The following is a 9,877-nucleotide window of genomic DNA, read 5'->3' on the forward strand; positions in this document are numbered from 1 at the left end:
GTAGCCCCAATGAAGGCTGGGAGCATTGAAGTCTCCAACGATCACTAGAGGCTCTTTGGCTGCCAATTTTATCGCGCGAAGGAAGATTTCATTGAAAGTTACGCGCGGCTTACGCGGAGGGCAGTATATGTTGAGGATATGTATTGACGGGTCGCGGCGTCTGAGAGGCAATACTCGGACCATTGTATATTCTTGCTCGGTACTCAAGTCTAAGTCGACCTGAACCACGGTGTAAGCCTTATTCACCAGGATGCACGTAGAGGGGCCCCCCTGAAAGGTGCTGTAGCCTGATAATTTAGCGTCTATGCCGGGCTCCTGTAGGGCAATGAGCGCCGGCATGTCACCTAGGGACTGCAGGTAAAGCTGGAGGTGTGACCGCTTTTTCCAAGATCTGAAACCCCTGCAGTTCCATTGGATGATCTGGAATTTTTCAAAGTTTTTAGCATTTCTATTACATCTGCTAGCCATCTTGTCGTATTTATTTAAGGGTGATCGGAATAGCTCTGGCCGGAAGCCGGCGCAACCCCAGTGAGGGGCCGCACCGACCCACCAGCTGCCGAGCCTGAACCATGTTCCTCCGCTGCCTGACGGAAGGCTGTCTTACGTTTGAGGTGATGGGATTCGCAGCTTGTGGCGTTCTTAATTTGGGTGCTGACCCAGGGCTGCACGGCTTTAAGGACCGAGTCAGTGACCTGGGCCATAAGGTCGGGAAGTGCTTGCGTTAAAGCTGCCTTGAACATATCCTGGAAGGACTCGCTGACTGCTGACATGATTTGGTTCGGGAGGGCCGCCACTTGCTCCTCCAGTTGCTCGGTTTGGCGCTGCAGTGCCTCTAGGCCGGCGACGCGACCAGCTGATCCAACTACCGTGTCCCCGCTCTGCCGCGAGACGCTAGTGAGGCAAGATGTTACGGATGACCCGTCATCCTCGTCGTCTGGCTCAGCTTCTTGCATTGGTTCAGATGACCCGGCCTGTTTGGCCTCTAATTCCTGAATTTTGCGCGCTAGAATTTGGTTCTGGCGCCTGAGCTCCTCTACTTGCTGCTGTAGGGCGGTTTCGGTAGGGGAGGGACGGGTAGGGGAGGGACGGGTAGTGGGCCCGGAGACTGCCCTACTCCAACTGCTCACCTGTGGTTGGACGGGTGCCAAGGGCGGGAAGTCCCTGGCGTTGAGGACCGGGGGCGCCGCCTGGGAAGCGGACTTGACATGTTTCGATGGCCCGGTTTTGGCCTTGGTTTCCTGATCGGCTGACGCTTTCTTGGCCTTGGGCGGAGGAGCCTGCTTGGGCCCAGTCTTTGTCTTCGGTTTGGATCCTGATGGGGAGCTGGGTTTGATGGGTTTCCGGAACCGCCCGGCACAGCCAGGAGCTCCGGTAGGGTGGCCGCCTCCGCAGATGAGGCAGCTCGGAACGCAGTCATGTTCCGCCGGGCCGTCAGGAGTGGCATCGGGAACCTGGACTCCGCAGCGTTTGCAGCGCCCCTGCTGCGGTCGCGGGCACGCATCGGCCCGATGGCCCACTGTGCCACAGCGGTGGCATGCAGGCACTGTTTTCTTGTACAGGCGAACAGGGAGCCGTTCGTAGCTGTACAACACCGTCCGTGGCACCTTAGTCCCCGCGAATGTGATCACCGCAACCGGGGTTCCCCCCAGCTTGCGCACAGACACCACATTTGGTTCCGCACAGAGTTTTCTTTTAACGGTTTCAGACGTTTCGTCAGGCGAAACACTCACGACGCCGCGACAGAACGCACCGGAGAGTTTGGGGTGTCCCCGGAACGGTAGCTCGCGTTCCCCAACCCGCAGCACAACATCCCGGAGTAGCTTCTCCGCGGCGTCGACTGATTTCAACGCACATACCAGCACGTTTTGGTCCCAAACAGGCCACACCGCAAGTCCTGCATTTGCCGCTTTGAGGTACGTGGGGTGGCGAGAGATAGAGAGAGATGTGGCTTGCTTGCGTTAGTGCTGACAACGTTGTGGCAGACACGCGGACCTGCTATACAGGAATAGACCGCAGCGTTCATTGGATGAGCAAACTCTTGCGACCAACCATTAAAGGCCACCTGCCACGGTGGCAAATTAGGCGTGCTGCCTATTGGGTCCGGAACGCTCTCAACCTTACAGGCGCGAAGCAGCGTTCAGTTGCCCGATACGCCATAGATTTCGCTCTCTACCAGGTTCAGCAGTAGTTAAACCACAGCTAATTTTTCTAGCACAATTCCACTTCCGTCCTTCAACAAACCTGCTGTTACCTGATCCTCACCAGCAGCTTTCCCCTTTTGCATTGCTCCTAAGGCTTTCTTTACCTCCTCTTACTTTAGTGGCGGGATGTTTCATTTCTGTTACCTACCGCTTCTCTCATTAACGTTGTGATAGCATTGGCTACTGTATATTTCTTCGGCTAATTTAACTGTTATCCATATTGCTTATGACATTGCCCTCTTTGTCTCTTAACGCGTACATCTGATTTTTGCCTATGCCTAGTTTCCTCTTCGCCGCTTTTAGGCTACTTCCCTTCTGTAGGGCATGCTCGATTCTCTGCATATTCAGCTTCATTATGTCTTCTACCTTACACTTATTTATTAAGTTTGATAAGTCTGCTACTTCTATTCTCTATATATTTCGACGCCCTCATGCTTTGCCGTTTCTTAGTCACATCTTTCGTCTCCTGAGATAGCTTTCTGGCATCCTGTAGAACCCTCCTACCACCTACTTCTATGGCGCACTCTGTTGAGAGTGTAGTTTATTCTTTTAACAATACGGTCATCTTCCTCAGTTAAAGCAGAACATCTGTTCCGCAGCGAAATCCTGAATTCTTCTACTTTCCCTCTTACAGCTAACTCGTTATGAGCTTCCGATTCACTAGTTTCCTGCGTTCTCTCTTCAAACATAAGCCTCGCCGCGGTGGCTCAGTGGTTACGGCGCTCGGCTGCCGACCCGAAAGCGCCGGTTCTATCCCGACCACGGCGGCTGAATTTCGATGAAGGCGAAATTCTTGAAGCCCGTGTACTGTGCGATGTCAGTGCACGTTAAAGAACCCCAGGTGGTCGAAATTTCCGGAGCCCTTTACTACGGCGTCCCTCATAGCCTGAGTTGCTTTGGGACGTTAAACCTCAATAAACTTATTGTAAGGTATCGGGAGTGCACGCGGGGTCATTAGGACCTGTAATCCTCCCTCAAAACCCCGCCACGGCCGTCTTCAATAGACCTCTCCGGCGGGAGGGGGCGGCGGGGTGCGCTCGAAGCGAAGAATGACATTTCTTGGAACGATGCGCGTGCGCAAAGGCGCCGGGCCGGGCGGGTGTCCATAGCCCCACGGTGCCGATTCGCGCCGGCTAGGCAAAAAAGTGGTGACAGCCATGGCTCTGAAGAGCCGCCACACGACGACCCCCCCCCCCCCCCCCCCCTTTGTCTTAATCCCCTCGTCTTACGGCCGCCAGCCGAGGCAGAAACTCGCGACGAACGCCTGGTTCTAAAAGTCTGCAGAATTCCTGAAGATTAAGCACTGCCGGACGGAATTGTGTCAGGGTGCCGTTGACGAGGGGGGCAATAAGGAGGAGGAACAGCCGGCGACAGGGCGGCTAGCCGGGAACAGCGAAGGCCTGAGTTGGGTGGCGCTACTGACCTGGTGTCGGTAAGGCGCCGACTAAACAGCCTTGGGAAGGCTAAGTCGCCTTGGAACGCAGGTCCGGGCTCGCAGTGGCAGTCACAGCGGTAACTGCCCGTTTAAGCCTGATAATCCCTAATTCCGGGACGACGTCAAAATCGAGGGTCATCGGAGGAAACCGATCGCACGTGCTGGCACGACTCTGTTCGCATTTGGTTTTTCTTTTATTTTTGCAAGGAAAAGAATGTTTCTCCTGGCACGTGCTGGCACGACTGTGCGTTTGTGTTTGTTTTTGCTTTTATTTTGATATGGAGAGGGTGGTTTACCTTATGGAAGCCGGAGGGCTGGCCATGCCCTTGAAGAGCCAATCATGCTAACAGTGCAACGTGATTAGAAGCTACCCAATGTTAGCCGGGACTTTAGGTCTTTAAAACCGGGCCCCGGAGGAGAGAGAGAGAGAGAAAACTTTATTTACAAAGGAATTCGGGGCACGCCCCAGGGTCCCCGCACGACCCCACTGCACTCAAGTGTTTATGTTCCTGAGGTCCATAACACTGGCAGCACGGCCGGTGGCGATGGTCTGCACGGCCGGGTACCCTCCGAGCGCAGCAGGGTCTCCCAGTCCTCCCAGGTCTTGAGGTTCTCTAGGTCCCGCGGGGGAGGGTCCGCCGGGCAGAGGGAAAGGATGTGGAGGGAAGAAGCGAAGGGTTCTGGGCATAGGGCGCAAGCAGGAGTGGGGAAGGAGGGATGATAGTGGGTTAGGGTAAGGGGCGAGGGGAGAGTATGTGTTTGTAATCTGCGCCAGAGTGTTGCGTGTCTGTTATCTAGGGAGGGGTGGGGCGGGGGGTAGAGCTGGCGAGAGGCTCTGTATGCCTGGGTCAGCTCACTGAATGAGTGCATGCGATCCTTCGTGAATCCCCGATCCGAGGCCACCTGAGCCCGGTTTAAAGAACCTCGGGCTAAAAGGTTGGTGGCCTCGTTTCCGGGATTCCCGGAGTGCGCAGGCACCCATATCAGCTCCACTTGGCGGGGCGGGGGTGCATCGGGCGAGTCCAGTATGCCAAAAGCAGGGACATGAACTCGGCCTCGAGCAAAATTTAGAATCGCAGTTTTAGAGTCAGTTAAAATATACCGGGCTTCCGTGCGGGTTATAGCAAGTGCAATGGCGGCTTCCTCTGCAGCCTCTGGGGACGTATCTGGAGGGAGAGGTAGTGTGAGGAGGGTGGATGAAGAGGAGTCCACCGCAGCTGCTGTCGCTTCATCACCCGTGCAGGCAGCGTCCACCCATACGGCGTCCGGCTGGGGGCCGTACGCTCGATGGAGTGCCTTCGCACGGGCTCTGCGGCGCTGCTCATGGTGGGACGGGTGCATATTCCTCGGGAGCGGCCTGATGAGTAGTAGTAGTAGAAAACTTTTATTTAGATCTTTTAAGAGATTCGCGCATTCGAAGCCTCCGTCGTCTTTCGTGGCGCCGGCGACTTGAGGCTTCTCTTCAGCAAGGTTGGGCCCCTAGTCCAGGGCTCCACTGAGTCGCGCTGCATCAGTAGCGTGCCGCACTAAGGCCCTTTGGGCGGCGAGCTCGCTGCTGGTGAGCCGGCTCTCCCATTGCTCCGCACTCGGGAATTCGTGTTGGTGGAATGCTTTATTTCGTTCGCACTCCCATGTGATGTGGTATAGTGTGGGTGTGTCGCCGCACCAGGGGCAGTTTGCTCTGTATTGTGTTGGTGACATCTTGTTATAGATGTACAAGTTGGGGAAGGAGTTTGTTTGTAGCCTACGCCAGCCGACTGCTTCCTCCCTCGTGAGGATGGATCGAGGGATGGTGAGAAGGGTTGGGTCGTTGGCCGGTATTTTGATTCCCAGGGAGTCCAGGATATACCGGCCTGTGGAATTTTTTGTGAGACGGGAAGGAAGACGAACACAAAAGAAAGGAAGGGAGAAGAAAGACGGGAAGGAAGACGAACACAGCGCTGTGTTTGTCTTCTTTCCCATCTTTTTTCTCCCTTTCTTTCTTTGGCCTTGTGCCTCTGCGCTGTTTACTATGAACTTAATTCGAGAATACCACATAGGCCAGTGACTAACTCTACTCAAGTTACATAGCGTGTTTTCTTGTGTCCTTCCTGCCCTATTTATTTCGTTAGATATGCATAGGTTGCAGAGTTTTATTATCTATACTTCAGACACAAAAGCGGCGCTATAAGAGAGATGCTTCTTGAATTCTTGCCTGCGCTTTTTCGCAAGTTTCTTTAATGCAGTTACGTATGGATGAAATAAAGCACGTAGAGTTCGCTTAATATGCTTTTTAAATAAATGAACTTTTATGGGCATTACATGATATTTAGCTTATTAAGGACATGCCTAATTGTTGTGCTTTTGACCAGAAAAACTTATATTTGAATCTGTGTGCAGCCGTCGTGTTATTTTGTTCCGTATATCGGAGAACAAAGATGTTAGTTTTGTCGTTTCTCTGTCGCTCACGCAGTCTCTCTCTCATATGCACGTCTTTTTTTTCATATCAGTTCATTCGTGAAAAGGCTGAGAAGGCTGATGGCGACGAGTCATATTTTGTAAAGTCATCCACCTCCAGCATTGTTGTCTTCGAAAAGGAGAAAGAGTTTGGGCACAAGGTAAGCGGACAGAACGATATGGTCACCTGGTATATGATGACTTCGTTATAAGTTTAATGGTAAGAATGAGCCTTGTATTTCCTGATCATCCTAGTAGAACCTCCAAACGTACTTTCACTTCTGTGCTGGTCTGTACCTTGGAATGGCCTACTGCAACGAGGAAATCACTTAGCAGAAAACTGCCAATGACTGCATAAAACCTGATGACCTAGTAAGCGCGGAGCACGAATGTGCTCTGTCCCTCCAAAAAGGAGGGAGGGAAGACGTTAACAGTCGCCTTGTTTCAAGCTGGCTTGGCATGTTGACTAACGTCTCGAAGCTGATCAACTCCAGAACGGGCTTTTCCCGAAGGCGCCTCTCCGTAATTGCTTTTAGGGACATAAAAGTTTGCTGTGTTCTGTTGGTAGCCTCAAAAAAGCTTTAGGGCGTAGTCTGCTCTTCGAAATGCTTAAAGCCGTAAGCGTACTCGCGCTGACCTCCATGGCTTCGCATATTGGTTTACGATCAACAAAATCGTGTCTGTTTTCCGTTTTAGACTTTATGGCATGCGACACAGTGCCTCAGCGGGAGGCTTCCGCTTCAGATTTTTCATTGAAACGTGTGCGCTAGATGAACAACGCGTTTCTGCCACCTGAGGGCTGCTCGTAGAAAGGGGGAGCTCAAGATTTCGGTCACTAACTCTGTCTAGGACAATATACTGCTGAAAGGGACCCACCAGTCTTTTTACAATTCTGGCATAAACGATGGGACTCTCTCTCGAGTGCATAGAATTTCTCGGTAGCTGTCATGCACGGTGATTGATTGTGGATTCCTGCGTTCAATAAGGCGCGGCGTGCTTCACCTCCGCAAACTTCATGAACGGCCTGACCGATAGGCCTACAAGCTATTTCTCAACGTTGTTAAGGTTCCTTACCAAGGGAAGTTTTCCACTGCCCTTTAACTCACCCCTTTGTATATACGCCCTTTTTGCAACCTGTTTCCTTTCTGCAAATTTAAGTTAGCCAACCGGAACCGTTCTTTTTTTGACGTCTCTCCATTTCTTCTCTTTCCTCCTCGTGCTAAAAACGAATGAGTTTCCTTTCTGCACACATTGATTGTGATACTGTATGTGCTGCGCCATTTTTTCTAATAAACACTTACCATGCGTTTTGATTCGCTTTCCAATGCGCCATTTGCAGGTGAAGATGGTCACTAAGCTAACCAAGCATTGCGTGATCCTGGGTGACGTTTGCTACAATTGCCACGACTGTAGGTGCGACAACAAAAACTATGTTGCTGAGACCCACCCGCCGAGTCCTCTGCGGAAGCACAGGCAGTTGTCCGTGAAGACTGCTCACTTCCACGACCGCGGCACGGGACCCTACACTGCCGTGTTCAGCCGTCTTCATGCTTTTCATTGTTGAACAAATTATGATCCACTGAATTGGGCGGAACATGCTCCGGATACTAAGTACGCATTTTTGTACCAAGGTGCTTAGCATAAGTACTTTTTTTAATGTTTGTCGGAACTGCAGACAAATGACGAGCGGGCGTGCACGCTGCTGTGATTGAATTTTGTGCGTTGAAGTTATAAGTGTTTCTTCTGTCCATTATTTTTTCGTCCTCAGTTTAACTGATTTCGCAATTTCTGTAAATGAATACTTCTCTGTTAATACGCATGTTCTGACCGTGCGAATAATACAAAGAAGAAAAAACGGTAAGTTTTTACACTAGCGCTACCCGGGATTCCACCGAATGGTTTGTGACTACGACCCAAATTACTGATTGATTTACCGAGCACTGAAGCAAAGCAGTGAAGTGGAAATATAAATAAAAATATGGGAAATATGAGGCCTGAAAAACTGAGGTGTATATATACTATCTTGGGCAAATGCCTTCATAACGTACGGCTGGCAATTTGAGCTTACAGGCGCGAAGTGTGGCAATGTTCTGGTTTCAGTAGCTCACATTAGAGAACTATAGCCCAGCTTTCCCCTATAGAAATTTGGTCTGCAGGCAGGGGCTGGTAACAAAATTAAACTGTTTGGATGCCTCTAGCGTGTCCAGGGGACTTTAGCCCTCGATAGTATCTTCAGTGGGTTCATCCAAGAAGGTTCTGGAATTGATTTACACTCTTTAATTACTTGTTTTGGGCAGCAGGGATAACCTGGGCTAAAATATAATTACCAGCTATCTGAAGCGGAGCTATTTATTACCAGCCGATAAGCGGCAACCAGCAGGTCTAACACTATCGTAAATCTTCATGAACTCCGCTGCCTGGCTGTGTGGCTCATTTAAATGACAGCCGCGTTTTTCAATGACAGCTCTTTAGTTTTCTTCTTGGCCTATCTTGTTTCAGTTTTATTCGTTTTCTTTTTGGGGCACAATTTTTTTAAATGTTTTAGTACTCTTACCGCGCACTCCATGTTTATACTTCTTCTTGAGCTGTGGTACCATTTTTGTTTGTTACTGTGGTACTGAAGTCTCGAAGTAATGAGAAAATTATCAGTCGTAAGGCTAGATTATGTGCTTGGTATCACTTCGAAGAACACTTGCGGACCATATTACTACCATCAACCGCACCAAAATGTGCATTATAATATAGTTTTCTTTTCTTGCCAGAGGAGTAGGATGAATGACTACCGTCCGAAGATTTAAAACAAGCGTGAAGCCACCCACCAGAAGTATGCAGATTGGGCGTCCGGTTTAAAAGTGTGCCCTTTTAATATAAAGTTCTACATTTAAAGGAGGGGCAATTTATACAATTGAACGTGGATCTGTTTTAAAAGTTGCATTATACTGTCACGTTGTAGTGACGGCAGTCCAGCGGTCAGAAACACAGCAACAAGGCTTGCAAACGAAGCTCTTTATTTGGGCTGACTTGCGCCCGCAAAAGAACTGAATCACTCGGCGGCGGCGTAAGCAGCAAACGTGCTCGTCAGTCGTCGAACTATGAATGTCCGCCGCTAGCGGCATCGCTCAATTTAAAGCCGGCAAAGAAACTTCCAGATAGCAGGACAATATCATCCACAGTAATCTGGAAAAACCTAGATGCAGCCTTTCATGGCTGCGATCAATCGAGATTAGACTGGTCGCTTCTCGCGTCACGAACAAAAATGATAACAACCCTTTTGTGCGGCCTTGCGCGAATGGACGGACGCTACAGTGATACGTGGCATTACCCCCCTTCCAAAGAAGCATCGTCTCGATGCTTTAAAATGAAATTAAACACAGAGAATGCTTCGAGAACTTAGAGTCATTTAGCGTTCCTAATAAGGTGTAAGGGCAGCGGTAAAAGCTTCAAGTCTAGCCGTGTCATCGTCGTCGTCGGTGTTGTCGTTGGTGTTGTCGTAGTTTTCGTCGTCGTGTTTGTCGTCGTAGTAGTCGTCGTAGGGGTCGTCGTCGTCGCAGGGGTCGTCGTTGTCGTAGGGGTCGTCGTTGTCGTAGGGGTCGTCGTTGTCGTAGGGGTCGTCGTCGTAGGGGGCATGGTCTTCTGTTTTCGTCGATGGAGGATCTTAGTTCTTGCGCTCAGAAGCAACCTCACCTCCAGAGGCTGCTTTATTCAGTTTAACCTTCGGGGGCTGGGGAAGCGTCCACGCACTGCGTAGCCTCGGCTAGCAGATACTTAGCGCGGTGACGATGGCGACAGAGAACGCGATAGGCGG

General features: G+C 50.8%; 1 protein-coding gene across 3 annotated transcripts in view; it reads right to left on the bottom strand.

Moving 5' to 3' along the window:
• LOC149359539 (nucleoredoxin-like protein 2) overlaps window positions 1-1,255 on the bottom strand; it is a 209,839-nt gene extending 208,584 nt beyond the window's left edge. For 2 of the 3 annotated variants that reach the window (XM_089571733.1, XM_089571730.1), the window contains exon 1: window positions 1,128-1,192. The gene's annotated coding sequence lies outside the window, so the exon portion shown is untranslated. Of the gene's footprint in view, window positions 1-1,127 lie in introns of all 3 variants that reach the window. The other variant, XM_089571731.1, reaches the window with a different exon arrangement.
• Between the last annotated feature and the right edge of the window lie 8,622 nt (window positions 1,256-9,877).

The sequence above is a fragment of the Amblyomma mixtum genome, chromosome 2 (assembly GCF_055824585.1).
Source record: "Amblyomma mixtum isolate Tamu chromosome 2, ASM5582458v1, whole genome shotgun sequence".
In the NCBI taxonomy this organism is placed as follows: domain Eukaryota; kingdom Metazoa; phylum Arthropoda; class Arachnida; order Ixodida; family Ixodidae; genus Amblyomma; species Amblyomma mixtum.